The sequence below is a fragment of the Eschrichtius robustus genome, chromosome 5 (genome assembly GCF_028021215.1).
Source record: "Eschrichtius robustus isolate mEscRob2 chromosome 5, mEscRob2.pri, whole genome shotgun sequence".
In the NCBI taxonomy this organism is placed as follows: Eukaryota; Metazoa; Chordata; class Mammalia; order Artiodactyla; family Eschrichtiidae; genus Eschrichtius; species Eschrichtius robustus.
In genome coordinates, this window is record NC_090828.1 from 46,996,669 (window position 1) to 47,022,557 (window position 25,889).

The 25,889-nt window shown below is 34.3% G+C and overlaps 1 protein-coding gene across 5 annotated transcripts in view; it reads left to right on the forward strand.

Moving 5' to 3' along the window:
- CALCRL (calcitonin receptor like receptor) overlaps window positions 1–25,889 on the forward strand; it is a 102,526-nt gene that overhangs the window by 17,125 nt on the left and 59,512 nt on the right. For 2 of the 5 annotated variants that reach the window (XM_068544809.1, XM_068544813.1), the window contains exon 2: window positions 1,593–1,660. The exons of the other annotated variants lie outside the window; for them this stretch is intronic. The gene's annotated coding sequence lies outside the window, so the exon portion shown is untranslated. The remainder of the gene's footprint in view (window positions 1–1,592; window positions 1,661–25,889) is intronic. 5 annotated transcript variants of the gene reach the window in all.

Sequence of the window (25,889 nt, forward strand, 5' to 3'; positions counted from 1 at the left end):
TGGATATTAATCTATTTTTTGGTACTACAGATACTGATATTTTCAGAGGAAAGTGGAAGTAAGACCATGCTAACACACACATTATATTTTATTAATATGTGCAATGCATTTACTAACCAAAGTTAGCTCATCAATAAATTTACTGATAGTCAGAAGTAATTGCTGACATATTTGTTTTTTACTTATTCCCTATCACCAAAAAGGTGCAAATATTCTTTCACAGCATTTTCAGCTGGGATGAAAAATAAAATTTCTAGATAATAAAATTAAATTTCATTTTAAAAATGAAATTTCTACAATTTCATGCAGAAAAAAAAAAAAAAACGCTCCATGGTCATGTCTATTTCTAGTGGCATTTTCTAGCAAGTTGGGAAAATACTCAAAATAAACTTCAACTTTGAACCTTGTGAATTCCATAGGAATGCCAGTAAAGACTGAGACTGACAGGAGTTTTTATTTTTTCCAAAAAAGCTTGCAGAAAATTCAGATTCTAAATATATGTGGAGTGTCTATTGGTGTAAAAATACACAACTCTTTAAGATGACCAGATCATGATCCTAATTACAACATATACTAGACAATTTATAATATATAATAAATTATTAAAATATATGAAGGTGTGAAAATTTACAAAACAATTTTACAAAGTAATCAAAACTTTTTGATTTATATAAAAAAATTTGATTACAGAGATTGCTTTTAACATAAGCTTTCTTAATACTTTTGGGTTTTCATGTAAGGATCCCTAGTGCCTTCATGGAAATCCTTGACAATAATTCAGAAATTATTTTTGGAAGTAGCAAATTCATGATCTATAAGAACAAGTTTAATAAAAGCCTCTCAAATCACAATATAAATTAATGGAGATAAAAAATTTGCAAATGCAAATTTGATATTTTTGAAGTTCTAAAGTCCAAATAATACTGTGTAAATGCAAAGCAAGGTAAACAAGATTATAGCTATATCTTGCCTTCGACCTTATTCTGAGTCTGAAAAAATGATGTAAACCACATTTATATACATTAACTCAGTTTAGCAGTGGGTGAATCTCACCTGTTAGTGATACCCTATGTTTAAGGAGAGTTAAATCTCATTACTGACATGGTCTATCCTCTGGCTTCCTCTTTGACAAGATCTGTGTCACTCTTTCCCCCTCATTCACTCCAGTTTGATCACGTTGGCTCTCTTTGTGTACTTTGAACTAGCCATGTCATTTCCTTCTCAGAACCATTGACCAAGCCACCATTTCTTCTGGGAACAACCTTTCACCTGAACATTTCAGGGCATCCACCTCTCCCTAGTGCTAAGATCTTGAACAACAGGGACCATCCTCCATGTTCGTGCTCCTTAAAATCCTCATTCTTAAGAAATAAGGTCCAAGAACAAAGTTCCTGATTACTTTCAGGTCAGCATGGTGGCAACCTAAATGTGCCTGAAACAACGCCTCCCAACTTCCCATTAAAATGAGACATTTAAAATACATATGTTTGTGATTTAAAAAAAAAAGACACTAGCATACAACTTTAAGTTATGTAAAGTCCCACTATCCACTAATAATACCAAATTCACAGGAATGTTCTCTTGTCATCCAGGGTCCTATGATGATACACCAGCCACTTGTGCTACCACCTGTCAAAACTATGGATGGCCCTACCGTCAGGTATTGAGTATGCATATATTACAAAAGAACATTCATGACTTGATGAAAGTAACATGTTGAATTTCCAATGAAATTGAGGATAATATGAACATGTTAACAATCATAAGAAAGATTTCACAGAATGATACATAACATAACTCCAAATAACTTCTGAATCAAGGAAAACTTTGAAAGGCAATCTAACAAAATACAGATTTAGGGACATCTGTCAGACTTACAAAGTCATTTCCTTGGGAACTTTGGGTATGAACTTATCCCCCATGTCTTTTTTCCCTTGGCCAGAGGACTAGGAATGTTAAATTAATATGAACAGTTCTTATAAGATTTATTAATATTAACAGTTTGGTAGTATTAGCCACAAACATCACACAAACACACACACACAAACACGCACACGTATATAATGTCTATGGCTAATCTTATTTTAACTATAACTATGTATATGTTTCTATATATACATATATAAAAAACAAATTATGTTTCCTGTATAAAATAATAGGGCTAGGTTGCTCTTTTGAACTAAATTCCTTTCCTCTGTAGAGTTCTTTGTTTTCTGATCCACATAATCACTATTATATTCTTATAAATGTCTGTAAACCTTTCCCATAATTGGAACGTAAAAAGATATCATTTATAAATAAGGGAACAGGAAAATGGGGGTTAGCTGAATTAAAGATTTAAGTTGCTCTAGATACTATTTTTAGAACTCCCTGGCAAAGCAGTTTCAATTTCAATACTGGGCATTAATTTCAAGCTTCAGGGGCATTGGTGCCTCCAAAAAGATTACTGTTGCAGACAGATGTGTCTTATTTATATTTAGTATTATAGTTCCATATCAGATAAGATATTATGTGATTATTATTACACCTCACATCCTCCTTCCCGAAAAAATTAAAGTAGCTTTCCTGTCCTCACTTATTTTTAGACTGCAAAGTATTTAACAATTCAATCATGCATCATCCCAATAAACTATAATAGCATTAATGAAAAATAAAGGCTACTGAATTATTTTATTTTAAATTCGAAGCTGAGTGACATAATTCCTTCTTCTGATTTTAAGTTCCCAAGTCATTCTGCTGGACCCAAAAATAGACCCTCTATAATTATTCTTTGTCCCACAGCGTGTCTTTGGGAACTCATCATTGTTGTTCTATCCTTTAATGTGTCAGCTTCCTTTGCACATTGCATCTCATATGACTCACTGTTCCTTAGAGCATGGTTTGAATGCTCAAAATGCCTACTTATATCTGACAGCTGGATTTTTCTTCCTGAACTTTTTTATGTGAAGTGGTGCCAGATCAATTTTTGAAGCCCCAATTTTGCTTATTGAAGACATATAAGAAAGAGCAGAAAATGGAAGAAGATTCACTTACTAGGCAGAAACTGATTTTGACTTCCAGTATCTGTTAGTACCAGTCATCTTCATATGGAAATTAAGAGGATTATCCATTTTTTTTTTCTAAGTGTCTTTCCACCTTATAAATTCTAACATATATTGGATAGTTTGAAGGAGATAAATTGGAAGTGGCTGGAAAATGAAAGGTCCAAATTTAAGCTGCATTCTCTTCGTTAAATTGATCTCTGACTTGCAGAGTATTGGTAAGATTTTTTGTGAGACACTAATAGGCCTAATGGTCATTTTTAAAATTTTGTTTCTAACAAATAGAGTTTAAGGTGGATATATATTTAAATTCTAGCAAGAAAGAGGTTGAAAAAATGACCTCTGGAGAGATTAAAAAATATAACTGAGAACCAGGACTGCTGTTTGCTATCATATTAATTTGACTCACATGTGGTTTAATTTTAACCTAATAAAAGAAGCACAGAAATGAGACTTAGGAAAGAGAACTCCTAGTCTTAGCTCATCTACCTCTACTGTGGGATATGAGGCACATCACTAAACTCTCCTGAACTCCCACCTTCCAAATCTGTAAAATAAGCAGGTTACTCTGTGAGACCTTCAGGTCTATTCCAGCTCTGAGATTCTGGATCCTCTGACTGTAACTACTCTGAATTAAAGACAGGAGCTGGAAATAAAATATCATCTGAAGTTCTTTGTAACAAATAATGTGATTTGTAATAGCTCAATTCCTCTAACTTTGAATATTTTTGCGTTGCTTTATTTACATAATCATTCAGTAGACTCTGAAATTTGACAAATGGGTAAGAGGTGAGAAAGAGGAAGAAACAAGGAGAATATCTCTGGCTAGACTGAATTTTGGCAATAGAAGGATCCATTTCTATTTATCACTAAAGTATTATATTCTTACTGAAAATTCTCTTTGACTCCAATATAGTAAAAATATTAACTTTTAAATTTATAATAATTTAAAGGTCCATTTTTACATTTAAATCTTAAACCAACTGAAACTGAATCTCAGATATAAACTTTTTCCCAAAATTGATGGACGGTTGTAGTAACACTTTTTATTAAATAATTCATCCTTTCTATTACTGATTTGAAACATAACTAAATTGTTCTATCTACTAAATTATATTAACAAAATTATTTTGGATTCTAGAGTCCATTTGTCTTATTGTTGTTTGTTATTTGTTTAGCTGACCTTTAAAATTATTTATTATCTTGACTGCATTACATTTACACATTATTTGGGGAAAAATTAAGCATCTTTATACATTTTAGTTTTGTACCTATTAATACAGATGCCTCTTTATTTATTAAAAGTCATTTTATGTCCATAAGATAATTATATATTTTCTTCAGAATGGCTCTCCATGCAGGAGAAGTGCCTGTTTCTTAAAGATCAGAGAAGACTTTTACACAGAGCAAGATGAAAGTTTTCTCAGCAAATAATATGAATAGTTCAGAGAATCAGGAGTGAGTCTGGTTGGTTAGAATAGCAAGAACTAAATTAACGTAAATTTGGAAACTAAAAAGTATTCGTATTCCACTAAACTAAAACTTAAATTCCAGGACTTTCACTCGAATAAGACTCTTTCAAGACCCTGCATTTAAATTTGTGTTTATGATTTGGTGCTGTTTTTTTAAAAAGAGGAATCCTATAAGCGTGTTAGTTTTCTCTAATCCAAGACCATAGCATATAAGTCCCCAAGTTGTCAGTGCTTTGGTTCCTACATCTCATCTGGTAAGGCAGTAAGGGTACCCAAGGAGCAAGGGGGCCACGGGTGTGTAATAAGAGATACTGGCCACTGAGGGCTGGTCTAGTGTGTAGCACATCTCTCCTTCTAGCTAAGCTTTTGACTTATGCATGTCACATAAATAGACTGGAGTTTGGCTGCCCCATCCGTAAAATAGGAGATTAAACTAAATCTGAGAAAAAGAAAAAAAAAAAAACAGAAAGTTGCTCTAAATAAACTCTAAGATCCTCCTTAATTCTAACTCTTCCCAAGCACTGTGGCTCATGGTTTTATCTCTATCTCCAAAGGGTACATTTTACATTCTGTCTTTTGTCCTTTAATTTGGCATGTCCGTCTTTCTTGTCCCCAAGCTACAATAAAGAAGCATCTGTAAAGAGCTATTTTAAACCTCTTTGTAGTACACCTTTTAGTGCCTGTAAACTCAATAAGTACGTTTACAAATTATATTAAAATGCTCCCCGGAAATTATACCTTTACTGTTTAAACTATGTTTATAGATCAACCTCATGCATGATTGTCTTACCGTCCCTTGAAAAATTTATAGCACACTATCTTATTGCTCAGAGTTAAAAACAGGTAAACTAAGAGATATCATTATTCTAGAAGGCATAATTAATGACCTGTTACAAAAAGTAGGTATAAAAATATATAACATATATATAACATATATATATATATATTTTTTTTTAAAACTAGGAATCCTTTTGGATTTTTTAAAAAATTATTTTTATCTTTTATTTTTAAACAATTTTAAAGGTTACACTCCATTTACTTATATTTTTAAATGTAATTCTTTAAAGCGTCAAAAGATGCAATATTCTAACAGTTAGAATGTCCAAAAAATACCTATTCTCATCTTTCTGTGTAATGAGCCATGTTTCCAATAAAAATCATTCAAAAAATTATGGATTCAACAAAATGAGTTCAGCACAACTGATGAGGAACATTTGCTATATATACCTGTCAATTATGTTAACTTACATATCTCACATGCAAAATAAAGCATGAACCTAAGTATAACACACCACCTCAATAATTCAGTATTGTTATTGATCCAGTGACTTGGGGTTCTCATTTTCAGTGCCAAAAAAGTCTACTAATATTCTTTCGAATCTCTAAGAGATTTCCGTATTATTATGCATCCTATAAATGGTGGTATTCTTTACAAATACACTTCTCTGAAACCACCTTGCTAACTTACATTTAATCAGACTGTCTTTTAGTGCATAAAGTTGTTCTACTTTGCATTGGTCCCTGAAATAGTCCTTTCTTTGACATCTATAAGAAATTCCATACACTAAATTGTTTTTGAGCATAGTAGACTTCACTGCAGATTTTCATATGAAAGATTCAGGAGAGATTCACAGATTAGCAATGCAAACAATTTCAAATCAAGTGGTAGACATCACCATTTTAAAAAGGTCACTTGGAGAGTGGTATGGACATATATACACTACCAAATGTAAAATAGATAGCTAGTGGGAAGCAGCCACATAGCACAGGGAAATCAGCTCGGTGCTTTGTGACCACCTAGAGGGGTGGGATAGGGAGGGTGGGAGGGAGACGCAAGAAGGAGGAGATATGGGGATATAGGTTTATGTATAGCTGATTCACTTTGTTATACAGCAGAAACTAACACACCATTGTAAAGCAATTGTACTCCAATACAGATGTTAAAAAAATAAAAATAAAAAGGTCACTTGGTTCTTCCAATATCTTATCTATTTCCAGCCTCTTTCCATCTTTCTGGATCCACTCTCTTCCTCTTTATCATTCATTTTCCTTCCTCGTTTTTAGGAGTGAAAATAATACATTTTCTAATCTTGATTCATGAAGAGGAGATTTTTGCTTCTTATATTTGAGCAACTGCTAACATTTATGGCCATGTGGCTGTTCTATCCCATGTTATTTTTGATGTATTCTAAAAATATATATATAATTCCTTCTATAAGAAGAATTCTGGTGTCAATTTTAATGATAATTATTTAATAAGTTATGGTAACAATTTGTTAATAATGACAATTATTTAATATTTAATTTAATGAGTAAAAATAAGTTGTCATTGAAGTTTAATGGGAACCATGTTATATGTAGTATAGACACTATAAACTTTCATACATTTATTTACTTATCATTTGTTCCTTTTCACATTTGCTTTACATTAAATTACAATTTGTCTGATTCATTTTTCTGACTACAGTGCCCAGCATAATAGTTCTCAAATGCAATGCATTTTTATTTTTGGTAGAATTGAATTTCTTCATTTAATATGTCTTACACTTTAGACCAGTGATCTACAAACTGGGGTATGCATACCCCCAAGGAGTAGGCAGAAACAGCTTGTTTTACAGAAATCGATTTCCAGATTCTTAACCTTCATTTGAACTCCATCCTAGAACTGATCTGCCACAGAAAATTACTAAGGTCTAAGCGTCAGGCCAGTTCTCCCTTCTTACTTTTTCTTTCATAGTGTTCCTTTTACTTCTTTACACACACACACATACACACATGCACTATTTCGTCTTTCTGAGTCTTACTACAAAGCATTTCTGCAGGATGTAACAATCTCCTAGGCCAGAAACTAGGGGACAGGGATAATGGACACACTGATGTTTGCCAAGTCTTCTTAAAAAGGACACATGACTTTCCCACTTTCCTCATCTCATTAATGATGTATTTCTAATAAAATTTTACTTTATGTGTTTAAAAATTATGTATCAAAATTTATAATAAATTTATTATGTTTTCACCTAGAGTATAAACTCTAGAGCCAAACTGGTTCAAATCCTGAATCAAACAATTTTTTAAATTATCTGGTGAAGTTAATAAACGTACTTGTGCCTCAATTTCCTCAAAGGTAAACCTGGGATAAACAGTACCTACTTTATATGTTTTAATAATGTGATCATAAAGTCTGAAAAGGTAAATATTATTTTTTCATGTATTATAATATAAAGTAGCATATCATCTGTTATGTATCATTGGTGTTTCCAGACTTGGTGGCCACTCTGTACATGAACTGATAGAAGTAGAGGCAGAAGTATTTAGTGCTTAGGTCATGGCTTAGAATTGAGTAAGCCTTCCAAAAGTTTTAGCTACTATTATCATCATTGTTATTAGTATTATTATTTCTAATAAAAATTGTAATGGTAATGCAATTGGGAAGGATTTTTAAAACATTCATTTAGATAGGATTTTATTTTAATGAAATTTCAACCTAGGTATACATATTTTGTTGCGTAAAAGATTTTGAGCAGAGAAGACTTCATTGAAAATTTTCCTAGGAAAAGATTAGGAGAGGTTTGCATAGTAGCCATGCAAACACTTCAAAGGAAAAGGAAGATACTGCAACATTATAGTTTTTAAGTGTCACCTGCTCGCTCCGTGATCTATTTCTACATCCCTCCATCTTTCCTGCTCCACTCTGTCTTTACTCCTTCTATTTCTGTGTTATGCTTTTTCCTGGCTCTCTTTCAATGTGGTCATTTAAAAGAATTTGAAAAATAAAAATATATTTCAATAGAATAAAATTCTATCAGGGAAAGATGGATAGTGGAGTAGAATATGATGTCAATGAGATTAAGAAATGAAGTAAAATTTCCAACTGTCAAGAAGAGAACATTCATTTCTCTACAAATGATTGTGTAGGTATTATATTGTTGTTGCATTTACATTTCATTGAAAAAGAATATTATAACAGTCATAGTTTAAAATGTCATCATTTAAAATGTGCCCAAAATTATGTTTTGCAAATGACCTAGTAACTTAAATGGGTGAAGTTTTTTAAAAATTATTTTATAAGTAGTGTCAACAGAAAATTTAGAACACTGCACTAGACTGGCATGTTTAATTCATCTTTGCATTCCCTCTTCCATGAAAAGTACACTTAAAATAAGTTTATTAATAAATATGAATATAGCATTTTTATCATGAAAATAGGATGAGTTATAATATCATACCTTTCCTTGTACCATGGATTTGTAACCAAAACAACTAACTTTATGTTCTTGACTTACTTACAGGAGGATGTATTGGATCTGGGATAAGGTGACTAGGTACTACACATATCACATGGAAGTGAGCTCTTGCTGTTATTAGTAAGAAGATAAATATAAGGCTTTGCAAGCAGTGGGTTGGAAGGTACCATAAGGGCTTCTCTTTTGCTGTTAAGGATAATAAATTATAAGGAGGTTAAGAAAGGTCCTTTGCAACTGGAGCTTATAGCTCTATGTGTAATAATTTATATTTGTAACTTATGATTAACAAATAACTTACTTTTATTTTTTGATAATGAAGTTTTATTTTTGACAATGAAGAACATTATAACCTGCAAAAACATAAGAGGTTGTCATTAGATGTGGGAAAACTCCACAGTTTTTTTCCAAGATGCACTGACCCATATAAAAAGCAATCAGTTGAACAAAGAGTACCCATCTTGAAAGGGTTTTTTATCATATTTGAAAAGCTTGTTTAATGGGATAGACCCATACTTATGATTAAGAATCAGACCCCTCAGCCAAATCTCAGCCAGAGTCCATTAGACTCCAGACTAATTCTAACAGTCATTAGGGTGTGGATTTCCCCTCTGTAGGAAAACCGTGCATTAAAAAAAAAAAAAAAAAAAAAGCACCTCTCTCCCCCCACAGAAAACCTTGTCTGTTTCACTTAGATATTTTATTATTGTTTCATTTGTCTTTCACCCTATCTCCCAGGCCTTCGTTAAGCTTCCTTTCAAAGCAAATTTTTTATCTTTCTATGGAATAGATCAATTTTGACAAAATTTTCCCTCTTCCCCAATTATGCAGACCCTAACATGAACACAACAAAGTGAAATTATCCATCAGCCTATGCCACAATTCATTCATACATGTCAGGGTCATAATATTGCTATTTTTTAACTTTGAGCCAGTTGTTCCTAAACTGCCCATATTTATAACGTTCCTAGATTATCTAACTTTCTGTCTATGTTAATCCATCAGTCACAGTATACTTATAAATGGCCAGATGGGCAAGCCTTTCCACTTTTTGGCTTATTCCATTAATGTATAGAGTCTTGCTAATATATTTAATGATATTTATACATCTACTAGTTATTGAAAATAAATGAAAACACATTTACATTTATTGACTCCTGTTTAAGTGAGCACATTTCTACCTAAAGTAGCGGAGAAATGCCTAGGACCTTGGAAGAATAAAGGGTGTGGCATACGAGGAAAACAGTCATTTACTGTATTTTACAGGAAGTTCCTGCTGTGACTAAAAGTTCTTTGCTCTCTCAGACTGCTGTAGATATAAGACAAAGAGAAACGGAACACAGATAATTATAGCTTTTAATATGCTGAATGTAAAGCATGTCTACCAATGAGAAACAGACCCTGGATTTAAAGGAAACGAATGCTATGATTCAATGAGCCTGGCAAATATACCTGGCAACAATAACACAAGACAGATGCACTATTACTGTTTTAGGTTGTTTTACAGAAACCAAAACCTCCAGATGAAAGTTCAATACTTCTCTGTCAAATGTTTTGTCTGCACGACACCAAATATCACCTTAAGTAAGAGAAATTTGAGTAACCAGTAACTGTCAACTGCCAATGGTAAAAATTACCTCATTGGGCATATCCACATCTTTTAAATAAAATTTGGCTATTGTTAATTAGGCTTCAAGCAAGAGACCTCCTATCTATAAAGAAAAAATTATGGCCATGCTGAATTTATTATTTTTTATTATCTCACACATAGAGTAAACTTGTTTTTCACATTTACTATATAATTAGTAACAAACTCTAACTTCAAATCATTTGGGATTCCATTTTATAGAGTGTGCTAATTTTAGTTACATATTTCCTGAAAGAGTTTATTATTCAGTATTTACTCTCAATTTTTTCCAAAGCCTTTGGACATTTAATAAGGGATCCAGAAAACAGTGCTGTGACGCAAAGATTGCCATATCACTGGAAACATTAATGCATGCACACAGATAAAATCACAAAATACTTTAGAATGAATTTTACTATCATAAGAGTGAGTTTTCTGAATCATAACAGACCTTAGAATTCATCTTTCAGCCAAATCATAAACATATACCTCAACAATATCCTATTAAGATAGTTTCTGTGTTTTCTTTACTGGGGGAAAACGACATTGAATGCTTTTATAAATTCTCAGATTCTACTTGGTATTTCATAGAATATTTGGTGGAAATTATACATGAATACACACAAACATACATACATACATACGTGTAACTTGAAACACATTAGCTGAAATTCAAATGCATTCTGAGAAAAAATACATGCAATGAAAATAAAGAGAAAGAGGTGTGTTTGTTCACAAAGATATATTAAATTAAAAAGAATAAGGCTATATTTTTGGTTCACACTTTGTAGTGGCTGGTTTGGAAAGGTATATCTTTGTAGCCAGAACAATTCTATTATACTCTATTCTTAATGTCTATTAGTCTCTATTATTGTCTTTGAAGGTTAACTACGTCTTTAAAAATTTTTAGTAGTGAACAGGGAGGAGTTATTTTTTCTCTTACGAGTCCCACCTAAATACTGTAATGTAAATTGTAATTTCTATTCTCTCTATTACAGCTCTATTGCTTGGAAGTCTTTGGTGCCATTTCCAGGCACAGAGCTTTAAAAAGCCGTATATTCAATCTTCTAATACATTAGCTTTATAGCTTTGTAGGACTAGATGGATCCTTACAGTTGTTTGAGACAACCCCACATTTTTGAAATGAAAAACTGAGAAGCCGGTAAATAAAAAGACTGATTAAAAGAAACAAAATAGTAATCTGGTGTCACCAACAGAATTAGTATCCATTTTACTTCAGTACACTTATACTGACTATTCTATAAAATGCCCACAAACTACCTAGTCATGTCCCTTAAAAGTTATCTATAAGCAACACTCCACTCTTCACACAAAGTTAATTTCCCCCCATATTCTTCTGGACATTTTCTTATATGTTTCCCTTGGAACTTAACAAAGCATTCTCTGATATTGACTCTAAGATCATCACTGTTATTGACAGATTTGATAAGTCTTCCTTCATGATGCCCTAAAACAAATTGTCACGTACAGTTAAATCTGGACTTCAAAAAACTACCCCATTTTTGGATTCATGTCCTATCCATTGTCCATTGAATTGTCAAGTTATTTTCTAACTGGGATCACATAATATGCTGATGTATCTTAAATTTCAGGTAGTTGTTGCCACAGAATCTCTCATGCAGTTTCAGTTCAAACCCTGATCAAATAAGCAGTGTGATTGATATTTCTATTTTTAAAAATTTAGCCCTATCAAATAACTTTCTGAAATTGCTCTCCATATCCTGACATGATAAGGGTACCACTCAGTTAACAGAGGGCATTCACATGTGCTTAGAGACTCTGTAACCACTCTGTCTATATGAGGTCTCTCTCAACTGCCATTTTATTTTATTTTTCTCTCTTTATGTAGCAAGTTGGACCTATTTAGCCCCAGGGCCTTAAGAAATTATTATGCAATAAGTATTTATGTTGAAAAAGGGTTGAAAAAATACATACTGTATTACACAAGATGAAGCTGGACTTGTTAGCAGGAGCATCAAGCTGACTTCAAACACTGGTGAAGTAGACAAAGCAAAGATTAAGCATGCACTGTTCACTAAATGTAACTCTTTTGAGTCATTGGTTTTTAAATCTGCCTGAACCCATATGTAAATACATTAGTCTAAAAATACTAATTTACAACTGAAATCTCAGTAATAAAGATCACTTGATCACTTGTGCGTATAGTTAGGTGTTCATACTTTATCTTGAGGATGTTATTAGCTCGTTTCACAGGATTTTGCATATGTGGTATAAATTCCCAGAGACCGCATAGAGTACCCAAAGGGATTTGAGTTAGGAGACATGTTTCTAGTCTCTCCTCTGCCTCAGACCTGTTGCGTGAATGTGATCATGACACTTCACTTCTTTGGTATTTTGTCCTCAGCTATAAAGTAAATTTTTGTACCAAATTGATTTTATTTATATTGTGAAAAAGTGATATTTAAACAATAATAAACATGCAACGCATATACTTCCAAAAGTCATGTTGTATACTGTTTTTCTAATTCTGAAAAAGAGATCCCTTCTGGAGTCAGAAAGATCTCGAGTCTTATGTGATTGCTCATAGAATGAGTAATTTCAAGGTAGAAATTACATAACATTATTTAATATGGTCCATTTTTCCCCAAAGTATACTTTAATGCTCTTAATATAAGCAAAGAAGCAAAGTTGAATGTAAAAGAATGGTGAGGTTTATTCATTTTAATATCCTTCCTCTAGGATCTAGCATGATGGTGGGCACATAGTAAGGGATTACTCCATAAACATTGGTCTTTCAGTGATGATTTTGCTCTGTGGGAGAACATGTGCTTCATATAAGCTTTAAAATATTGCTGATAAATATCTGCATAGCCAGTGACGATTTGGGGGAGTGAAATACATCAGGGTCCAGAGAAAGTTCTGGTTAAGAGTATATGTTTAGAAGTCAGAGTCACAGTCTGGAGTCCTAGCTGCTCACTTCATAAGTGATATGACTTTGTGTTTTCTTATCTGGAAAAATAAAAGAGAGAGTGTAATAATTCGTTACTCTTAGAATTAAATATGGTAGCATGCTTACAGTGGCTGGGACAGTGCTTATCACACAGTAAACACTCAGTAAATGGTAGCTATTACTATTTAAATTATCCTATAATTCTGATTTCAATTGTTGCAAATAACACCAAATTAAGACTTGATTTATAATGATTTATTTCCTACTATCTACTTTTGATCTTTTGCTGATAGATTTCTGAATGCTACCTCAAGGAATTTCTGACAATTTCTGCTCTCCCTTTATTAGTTAGTGGAACTAGGATGGGATGCTTAGTCCAAATACCCCTCCTTTTCCCCATTTCTTCCTTTTCTCATACCAGCATCTATATGCTTGAAATAATATGCAGGGAACTTTGAATGTTGCTGAAGAAAGAAAGAGGGGGTTGTTTTGTTTTGTTTTATGGGACCTAACCTACGATGATGAGGACATAAAACTCAGAGGGTGGCATGGCACCTATGCTTTACTGGGCATGAATTGGGTGGAGCTGCTAGGGAACTAAAGATGAAGGAAACGCTTTCATGAGAGTATTAGTAAAACTCTGGATAGAGCCCACGTGTCAACACAGCAGAGGGTAAAATTAAAGACCATTTTCTACCAGTTCTGCACAGAACACAACAGGTCTCTGGCCCCAAGAGTTGAAGGCTTTGAGAGCATCAGGAGATAGTGCCTTTGTGCCATCATTTTCAGGATGAAGCAGTAAGAAATATCAAGAGTAAAGTGACTTCCAGTGATTCTAAGGACACAGGGCATAGAAAAAAGAGGTCAGAGTTCTAGACAAAGTAGAGTGTGTGGTGGCCCTACGAAAGAGACTGGACTATGAAGAATTTCCTTAGAGATTTCAAGAGTTATGTGGGACTTTGCAGGATGCTGGAAGTCGCACGTTCTAAGGCAAAAAAATTGTTCTAAGGCAGACAAAATTAGAAATTTGGGGGTTATTGATGATATGACTTGGTATCCAGAGGCTTCTGCAGTCTAACAAGATTTCAGTCACAAGAATAATTATGGAAAAGTTTATTTAGATATAATTAAGATAAATATTTAACTAGTATGGAGCCAAGAGTAGATTTCAAAGTATTTGAATTTATGAAAATTGTAAGTGAACTATGGGATTACCCAGCTGATTTAAGGTACCTTGGGCTTTTACATGAGTCACCTGGCAATAAGGAGGTATGTGATATTTCCTAGCAAAGTTATTTTCAGATGGGAAAAAATGAATATAGCTACTTCCACATGGGAGGTCCTGCTACTGATCTATGTAACCCTAAGGATTAATCTATTCATGGCTTAGATAGTTCTACCTAAGAAAGGTAACATGTAAATTCTTGTAAGTCAGCATTCACAGATACCCTCCCTCTAGTGTGTTCAGAGGAAATTCTCAAATGGCTTTGAAACTCTTTATCCTTTCTCAAAACCCATGCAAAGCATTCAATATTCTGATATCTTAAGTCTACTTAAAATAAACTTCTAGACATGTATTGTTACTGTATTTATGTGTAAATAATCTGAGAGTGGATACTAGAGATTGTCTTTCTTTCATCTTCCTTTCTGAACACTAGCCTTTCTCCACATCTCCACTCTCTTGTATCACTTACACATATATTTCAAAATTCTTCTTTCTTTTTACTCAAGATACTACTCAAACATATGTACTCCTGAAATGTAAACTCACGTTATCTCCTGCCAAGTTCAGATTCCAAATTAAGTTGCCTGAGGCCCTTAATGATTTGGTTTCCTCTAGCCAGTATTTGACAAGAATTCATATCTGCTTTCAATGTATCCTTCTAATAGATTTAAAAAAATTTTTTAGCCTGCCCTGAGCTTTATTTGTGGCTGTAGGCAAATAGGTGAAACTTGGCAAAGAATCATGCTCTACAATGATCTTCACCATAGGAACAGCTGCCTCTCCCTATTGGTCCAATTCTTTCCTTTTAAAAAATTTCAAAAGAAGAGATATAATTATGACCATTAGCCTATTTGAGCTGTACCTTCAACCAGTTTCATTGCAAAGTCATTTCTATACTTTGAAAAAACAGTGGTTCATTAAAGAACAGATTTTTCCAAGATATGCATTATGAACAGTGAAATGCATTATAAACTCATGAAAGAAATTTCATCTCTTCCAGAATTAGTTCATTAAATGATTCTTTTAATCAGACTGGTTCTTGACACAAAAGACAGAAACTTTTCTCTTAAATTCATCTGGCAAAGATACAATCTTTTAAACACATGAAGTATCAGCAGATTTAATTAACTTCAAGCACTATATGAAAATGACTTTTAATGCTCTTACTATGAAGGCTCTTTTAGAAATGTTAGTATCTATTTCATTTTATAGATTTTAGAGTAATTTCTATCAGGAATGTATAGTTCAGTGTGACAGTGGCAACTGAAGGTTCAATGATTATTAGGGCAAACAGAGGTTAAGTTGGCATATGAGCCAGCCTCTGCTTCCATAAAGATTAGCATGTGGCTCCTGAACTAATAGTTATTAATCATAGCATTTTTTAAACTGCTATGTTTAATGGCTTAATATTATGCTATTTATCTTCATAATGCCTTCAGGCAGATAGCATAGATCCTTTAGTGGTAGATTTATACCTCTAGTTAAAATAATCTAAGGAAGGCCTTTTTAATGTATTTTAATTTAACCTCACATACAGTAAATATTTTCTTTAAATAATAGCTCTTTAGCAAAGGAAAATATATTTCTTTGTTTTAATTTTGAATATATGAAATGGTATATTTATCAACAAGAAAGTGTTTAAAATTAGATAATTTTTAAATTACCTTTATGAAATTCTGGGAAATTTTTCTTCAGGTTTTATTTAGACTCTAGCTCTGAGAACTAACTCAACCCAACTGTATTAGTCTGTTAGGGCTACCCTAAGAAAATCACAGACTGGGAGCCTTGAGAAACAAATTAATTTTCTCACAGTTCTGGATGCTGGAAGTTCAATACCTAGGTGTTGACATGTTTGGTTTCTCTTGAGACTCTCTTATTGGCTTGCAGAGGTCCACCTTCTCATTAAGTCCACATATGGCTTTTTCTCCGTATGTGAGCATCCGTGGTGTCTCTTTCTCTTTTCATAAGGACATCAGTCCTATCAGATTAGGGAGCTACACTTATGACCTCATTTAACCTTAATAACCTCCTTAAAGGCCCCATCTCCAAATACAGTCACATTGGGGGTTATATCTTCAACAAAATAAGTTTGGAGAGGGGGGACAATTTACTCCATAATGCCAAGAATTTCTAAGAAATTTTTCAAAGAAAATGGAGTTGACATCCGTAAGAGTTATTGGAAATTTTTAAATTAATCCCAAGTAATAACTGGGTTTATTCCCTAAGTAAAAAACTAAGCATCCTGTTGCCATAAAACAAATAGACTGCCAGTTATTTCTACAGCAAAAAAAAAAAGGGTTTATTCAGGATCAGCAGAGGACTGCAATTCAGGGTGTACAATCCTGGCAAGCCACATGCAAGTCACCCACAAAAAATGGAGAGGAGACCTCTTTTATGGAGGAGAAAAGGAAGTTGGGAAGGCTATAGTAAACAGAGTCCATGGCTTTTCATTGGCTGAGTTATGACAGTCTCTCATTGGCTGAACTCTTGCAAGGAAAAAAGAGGAAGTCTTTCTTCTTCCTGTTGGGTTTTGATATAGTTGTAGGGTGTAAGAGCTTCTGCTTCTGTCCTCCTGACTCTATTTTAATTGAGGTTTCTGTTTATTAATTTCTACATTTCCCATTTTTGACCACGATCTTTCTCTAAAAGCATTGTGGTCAAGAGTCAGTTTTGCCAGTTTCAGTGGCTTTTTGTCCCTCAATGCCAGGAAGAACATTTCCTGGGTGTAGTGTCCCTTGTCAAAGGGAAAATGCACAAATTGGAAACCTATTGAGGTCATATTCAAGTAAAAATGAGCGGTAGGAAGGAGAGCTCTCAGGCAATTTTTATTTAAAGTCCATATGCTATCAGGATCACAGTCATCTGAAGTGTTATGTCATAATCAAAGGTTTGGCAGATGAACTTGCAAAAGGCCTGGCCTGGATATCTTGGGAAAGCTATCTCATCAGATATTGTTTCCTTCAATTCTGGGAAATCTTTACTTTCAGGTCACCAGATGATATGCCTGTAAGTCAGGGTTTGGTGCTTTCTTTAGGTGTGTCATGTGAATCCAAGAGTCTGTTCCTTAGAATTTGGCAGGACAAAGGTTAGTTAGCAGCACCTGATAGGGGTCTTTCCAGGGAGGTTGAAGAGAGCCTTCTGTAGGTATCTTTTCCAATAGATGTAATCTCCAGTTTGCAAGGTGTTATGCTTAAGGTCTTCATCTCCTGAAACACACTGTGAAAAGACTGCGCTACCAGAACATGATTTTTTTTTTTTAATAAATTTATTTATTTATTTATTTATTTATTATTTTTAGCTGTGTTGTGTCTTCAATTCTGTGCGAGGGCTTTCTCTAGTCGCGGCGAGCGGGGGCCACTCTTCATTGCGGTGCGCGAGCATCTCACTGTCGCGGCCTCTCTTGTTGTGGAGCACAGGCTCCAGACGCGCAGGCTCAGCAATTGTGGCTCACGGGCCCAGCTGCTCCGTGGCACGTGGGATCCTCCCAGACCAGGGCTCGAACCCGTGTCCCCTGAATTGGCAGGCAGATTCTCACCCACTGCACCACCAGGGAAGCCCCCATGATTATTTTTAATAGAAGCAGTTAGACCTTTGTAATATTGGAGTATCTCTCCTTTTATCAGTTGTGGGTCAAAAGAGACAGGAGCCAAATGCTTTGGGTGTCCTGTGACTATCTCAAAGGGTGAAAGTTCTATGAGTTCCAAAAGAGTGGATCTAAGATTTAGAAAAACCAACAGCAATGCTTTTGGCCAAGGTATTTGGAGGGCCTCACAAACTTTGCCAATTGAGTCTTAATACTGCCATTAGTGCATTCAACTAAACCAGAAGATTGAGTGTGGTAAGTGCAGTGAAAGTGTAAAACCGGCCAAATAACACAGACTTGTTGAAGTACCTGACCAGTACAATGAGTTCTTGGATCATTATGAAATTTGAGAGTAGTCCCCCAGGTAGGGATAATCTTTTCCAAAAGGACTTTGCTACAGTAGTCTATCTGCAAGGAAAGGCTTCAGTCCAGTGTAAAAACATGCAGACCCTGACTAAAACTTATTTATATCCATGAGACAGAGGAAGTTTTATGAAATCCATTTGACAGACCTCAAATGATCCATTAGGAAGCTTAAAATGTTCAGGAGCAGTACAAACAGGCTTCCCTGGGTTGTGTTTTGGACAAGTGGGACAAATGACATAAGCACTTTTTGTAGCCTTGTTAATGTTTCCCCACCCATATTGATTCATGAGTGTTATCATTTTGTCAGTAAACCAATGGCTTAATGCATGTACAACAGTGAGGAGTGAGAATTTCAGAGTCTGCAGTAGGACTGGGTTGTTTTTTGGTCCAAACCAGAGCCTTCTCTTTTTGTCAAACCAACAATTATTGAATTTCCAATCTGGTTCTTCCTTTTCTGAGGACAATTGCTGGGCTTCTCTAGCCAGTTTTTATAACTTATCATTTGGGGAAATATCCCTTTTGACCATGACAGAGGTTTGGCTGCTGTTGGTTCCTTTAAGGAAGTGATTTCCCCTAGCTTCCAGACAGTCAAGTTTAGAATTCCCTGGAATCTTAGTAATAGCTAAAGTGGCAATAATTGCATTTAGTAATTCCTGAACATAAGGGTCATTTTTTTGTTTTATTTTTTCTGGAAGTAAAGAAGTCACACTGCTTCCACAACATTCCAGAATCATGAGCTACTCTGAAAGCATATCTACTATCAGTATAAATATTGACAGTTTTGCCCTTGGCTAAAGTACAAGCCCATGTAAGAACATATAATTCAGCCTGTTAGGCTGAAGTAGACATAGGTGAAATGCTGCCTCAACAGTATCGAAGTGTGATGCAGTAGCATAGCCAGCACAATATTTGCCATTGTCACCTTTTAAATAAGAACCAACAGTGAACCATGAGAAGTCAGTGTTACCCAAAGGAATTTCCAGCAGATCATCCTGAAGAGTCAGGAGGTGAACTGTCAGAATTAAGCAGTTGTGAGGAACTTTGTCAGTGAGAGAGAGGAGAAGAGTAGCAAGGTTAAGATTACATGAAAGAGTTATATGAGGAGCGGTTTAAAAAAAGGACTTCATAGGTGGTGAGGTGGCTGATTGAGAAATGTTAAGTGTGATGGGAATTCAGGAGCGCCTCTATAGCATGAGGTACAAAAATGGTTAGGGAGAAATCCCACAACAATTTTCTCAGTAGTCTTAACCAAAAGGGCAGTGGCAGTAATGGCTCAAAGGCAAGAGGTGTATCCCAATGACCCTGGGTCCAGTTGCTGGCTATAATGCCCTATGGGTCAATAGTGGTCCCCATGTTTTTGGGTGACTACCCAAAGGACATTTGCTTCCTTTTCATATACAAAAAGAAAAAAAGGGAATCTGATAATTGAGATGCCCAAGAGCAGGTGGGTTCATCACACTCTCCTTTAAGGCCTTAGAGACTGTATCGTCCAGTTTTTCCCACAAAATTGGGTCAGGGTTGTTGTTGTTGAGTGAAACATACAGAGGTTTTATCAGAACAGAGAAATTTGGAATCCAATTTCGGCAATAACCAACTAGCCTGAAAAAACCTTGCAGTTGGTGCTTGGTTTTGTGCAAGTTCCCCACAAAAATGGAAAGGAGACCTCTTTTATAGAGAAGAAAAGGAAGTTGGGAGGACTATAGTAAACAGAGTCTATGGCTTTTCATTGGCTGAGTTGTGATAGTCTCTTGTTGGTTGAGCTCTTACCAAGAAAGAAGATGAAGTCTTCTTCCTGTTGGGCTCTACTACCATTGTAGGGCATGAGAGCTCCCCTTTCTGGCCTCCTGGCTCTATTTGAATTGAGATGCCTGTTTATTAATTTTTACAATTGGTATCTTCTATATGCCAATAACTTCCCAATTTAAATTGTTATGTAAGAGCTTCTTACGTATCAGCCCTTCAGTAAGAACTTTTAGCCAAATATTTTATAAACCATTCATAATGAAAACCCTTTCATGGCTGAATATCAAACTGGTGTCAGAAACACTGTTAGTTTCCTGTTATAGACACTATTAGATGACACAACGGCTTATAAAAATGTTTCTCTGTTAGTAAGTATACTTTTCAAATCTATACTCTTCCTCAGATTCTTCAGAAGGATTTCTCTTTCTTTTGTGATTCAATATTTTTCAAGCATGCCCCTTTTTAAAAAATTTATTTTATTTTGTTTGCTGATCGTGGTCTGAAGATAGATCTGCTCGCCGACAGACATCTTGAGAATTTCCCTTGGTTATGCTCACTGTTCTCTAGGCTTTCATCAAAACCCCTTTTCATGTCAGAAGTTTAAAGGCAAGCAGATAAGCATAATTTTAGCCAAAGTCCCAACATTTACAAAGCATTTATCTAGCTTTTTCTAGAGTGGAATTTTCTCATATCCTATATCCTATCATCTGGAACTCTCACACTTTGACCAATGGAATGCATTAAAACCTCTTCACCAGGGCCCTTGTTACTTCTTCCTTCCCCGTAGAGCTTGATTTATGGGATTAACCCTTAACCACAGAGATTATTGAGACAACACCAGTGTCTACTCCTAACCAAATCAATTAATCAATCAACAAAAAAAATGTATTTCTTCTTTTCTGGGAAATAAAATTCCTGATGAATGGGGGGAAAAATGTACAAAAAGAATATACACACATCTCTGGCCTTGTTTCGTTTTAAAACCAAAAACACCTACATTTACTAATTTCCTGGTGAGTACAGCTCTGAATACTCTGAGCTTCAGAGAAGATGTTAAATTTGGGATGGAGTGTGTGTCAATTTTTTGTCTGTTGGGTAGGCCCTGGCTGTTTCTGAGTCCACCTCTACATTAATTGGAATGCCTCCACAGTCCTGGGAAAATCTGTCTTAAATGTCCATGTTTCTATGTGTTTTTCTTCAACTTCTGGGTATTCAGTGTGTAGCTGGTGTAAAGATAGTAGATGGCATATGGTGCATACGTTGTCATTTAGATCCTATTTTTAGCCAAGATTCACATGTGTACTTTGGTTTTAGACATTATTTATTCTATTATGATGAAGGAAAGATTGTGTTTTCAACATCTTACAGATCTAGCTGCTAATAATTATGACCTCTCAGAGCAAAGTAGATTTTAAATGAGTTCATTATGGCATGCTGCTGCCTACATTAATATGTGAGCAGTGAGTTTAAAATGTGGTCATCTATTTATAACTTTACTATCTAAAGTTACTTTTATATTTAGGAATGAAATACTATTGACTAATATTGAGGAATTCAAACACCTCTTTGGCTAAGAATATGCTAATTGACCTCTTAGGCAACTACACTTATACAACTTTCCATACTTGCACCCTAATAAAACATGGTAGAAAAGAGAACTTTCTTCCCATAAGTGAAATTTTTGCATAAATAAAACATTTGCTGTGCTGATGTCCCTATTTAGATATTGTACTTCCCATTCCTCCTGCTGTGTGAAAATTAATGATAACCAATATTAAAATTGTATCATAATAATAATTCACATTGAGTGCTTACTAATGTGTCAGAAAATGTTAGCTCACTACATACTAACACATCAACCCTAAATAGGATATACTACAATTATTCACATTTTATGTAGATATCAAAATTAGAGGGATAAAATGATTTGCCTAGGCTACTTAGATACACAGTGACAGTTTATATCAGCGCTCAACGAAATACTGACTCAATCAGTGACTAACTCTATAAAAATAGTCTTTCTCACTTCTCCCAAGATGAAAATGGAAGCAAAGCAACTCTGGGTTGCCTTCTCTGGTATTTTATATCTATTGAGACATAAATCACAGTTTTTGCGTCAGCCCTGGTGCTGTCAACATACAAGTTTTAGCTTGAATAGAGATTATTTTAAGGTCAGGCCAATAACAATTACTTCGGGGAGTTTTTCTACCAGAATTGTTGAAGGGAAGAATAATTTCCATTATTTCGCTGAGACTTAGCTGCCCCAAACCTAGTTTTGTCCTTTTGGTATATGAATAACAAAGTCTTAAATAATATAGTTCTATAACATTCTCTTGCTTTCCTCATATGGGGGGGAGATAAAATTTAATTAACTGATAAAAATATGATATAACAATTATGGTAGAGCAGCCATCAGATAGATAGCAATTACCTTAAAAGGTTTAAAATATGACAGCTGACAATAATCCATATACAATGTCAGGGAAAACAGAATGAATGTTTGAATCTCTTTAAAATTCAAAATTCTGAGAGATAAATACTGTGCCTTTTTGATATTCATGCTTTTCTCCCTGTCTTTAAAAAAGATTTTTTTTGCACTTGTTCCTTCCCCCATTTGGAATATTCTCTCTCTCTCATCCTCTCTGACAGATGCTTAGATCACAATAATATCTCCTTTATTGGTCCAGAGGACAATCCTGACACTATTAAGGTTATTTCCTAAATCAAAACAAATAAGTTTGAAAAGCTGATCCAATGGAGGGGAAGGAAAAAAAAAAGACTTTGGTGTTGTAAACATTTTCCCAGGGATTTCAAGGCTATTATCCATCATTATTTGGTAAACAGAGTCAATTAAAGGCATTCACATGTAAAACATTCCTTTACGAAGAGCTCACAGTGACTGCTGCAGTCAAGGGAGAAAACTGGGGAGAAGGAGACAAAACAGGAAGAAAGAAAAAGACTTCAGACCTTTAACCAAGAGTAACTGTAAACATTTTACGTGCACTGAATTAATTTATTTGTGCTTTCTTGAAAATGTAATTGCTACATAATTTTTAGGAAAAAGCAAGTTCCATATTTCCATAAAATGTTGTTTTAATTACAAACTATATACAGCATGGAGGAAGAGAGAATAGAATTAAAATGTTAAAGAAAAAACTGCATTTATAAATCTTTTTCTTCTTGGTTGAGCTATTCTTTACCTATCACTGGAGTATAATTATTTCAGTCAACTATACAGTGATTAAATTACTTAATTTCCTTTACTAAAATTTCCTTGGTAGCATTTCTGAGATGGGAGGATTTGTATATGAATCACAATAAAATTCAAGATCCGTTCTGGATTATCACAAGGGCAAAAAAAAAAAAAAAAAAGCCAGCAGCAGAAGGGAGTTTTTAAATTTTCAGTTGTACAGAACAGAGACTCCAGGGCAAGGTTATAGTGAATTCATTCATATATTTCATTTAGTAGGTGTTTGGGCTTCCATATCATCCTACCTTTTTAAAAGAAAGATATATAGCATGTAATATAATTTTATGAATATCACGTTAGACATCTTTGAGTTTTGTTTCTATCAATAGATCGCCTATTTCTTAATAATGTTTTAAACAAACTTTAAAATATACTGTCATGCTTCTTAAAGGTGTTGCCTTACTCATTTATTAAGGCATTGGGAGGAGGAAAAAAAAAGAAAAAAACTCACTAACGCTAAAAAACGAAATCCAAAAATGTTTTCTAAATATATAAATAGATATCAAAATAGCATTATTTTGCAAACTGTAATATTTGTTGCATGTAGATCTGAAACAAATTCGTGAGGAAAATTTTCCTTTAGTTTAGCTTTCAATACTTAATGGATTTACATTAATATATATGTCTTAGATAAAATAACAATGATATTTCCCCTCAGAACAGTAGAATTAAAGAACAAAAAAGGACCTTAAGAGTCTAGTCCAATACCCTTATTTTACAGATTTACAAACAAAACAAAACAAAACAAAACTGAGACTACCAAAGGTAAATGGTTTTGTTCAAATTATATAGAGCTTGTTTAGTGACAGAAACCAAGACAACATATAGAGGTGGAAATACTAGTAACCTTAACGCACTATGCACAAGAAGCTTTAGGTCACACTGGAGCCGGCCTTCACTCCTTTTCCTCTGTGATCCCCAGGTTTGGCTAAAATTAGAACGCTGGTTTTATTCACACTCAACCTGAAGCTATTCGAATTTTTTAGAATAGCAACATTTTACTAAATATATGCTTAACGTTTAAGAAAACTTTAATATCAAGCAGCATATATTTATATCTCACTGTATCTCAGCCCTTACCTCATGCCAAAATATTTCTCATTCTTTTATTTTTAAATTTGTTTTTTTTTTTCTCTTAGAATATAAAAGTCAGCACAAATTTCCAGGATTAACAGCAAAAATATACCACTAAAGTTTTGAATATGCACTATTTTAGAATTAAAAGAAGCAGTTCATTTGAAAATGTTCACAACTTGCCAATTTTAATCGCCATGATATTATCACCCACTAATTTTTAAAAATTTTCTTCAACAGTCTGAGAGAAAACTTTTTTTGGACTAGTTTAAGTGCTTTCCTTTATTTGACAAATGGATGAGACAAACCATGCTTAACTAGTCTTACCCTCTTCCTAAATACGCATGAATTTTGCTGTGATCAGTCTCTGTAAATCATTAAAACAATTTAAATTATTATAACTATTTTGTGATGAATATTTATTTCACTTGTTTATTCATTAAAAAAACTGGTAAAGGTTACTACACACCAGGCAATGTCCTGGGGACCCAAAGTTTAGTAAGGCAGTACCCTCAAACGCCCTGAAATAGCACTCACATTTGGTGGGAGAAAGTAAAAAACCAGACTGAACTAAGTCTAGTGTGATAATGTGCTGTAAGAGGGTGCAGTCTCTCTGTGGTGGGAACATTAGGGACATAAGGAGTTCAGAGAGGGTTTCCTGAGGATGAGAGAGCCAAAGATAAGTCCTGAAAAGACAGTAATTAGATCCTTCATAAAGCATCATTAGCATTATTGGACAAACAGTTCTATTTTTTTCGAGAATTCTGCTCTTCTTATATCTGACTAAAAGATTTTCCAGTTAAGTAGTCAATGTGTGTATTTAATGATGTGGATTCCATCACTCCTTCCCTGTGTAGGAAATAAAATGGGAAATCCTGTCCTTCTGTCTTCCAGTTTTAGCTCGCTCCCTCTCTGTCTCTCTCCGTCTTCCTCTCCCTCTCTCCCTCTCTCTCTCTCTGTGTCTCTCCCTCTCTTATGTAAGAACACACACACACACACATACACACACACACACACACACTCACACAAAAGGACCAAACCACATCTTTTTTCAAAACTGATTAGTTGCTTATTTTAAGTACCAACCACAGTGTTTTAAGCAATGATTACTTTAAGAGACCATAGATATACACAAACAGACAAATAATGTTAGGTTCCCCAATACGTCCTCTTCTTTTCCTCCTTTTTCTTATCAGTTGTACCCACCATTATGCAGAGGTAGAATCCTCCTAAGATTTTCTTCACAATAAAGATATTTAACAGAAAACTTAAGTTGAATTGTGAATGGAGTATTCTAAACATCTTCATTAGTTAATGAATTTATTTCCAATTTTT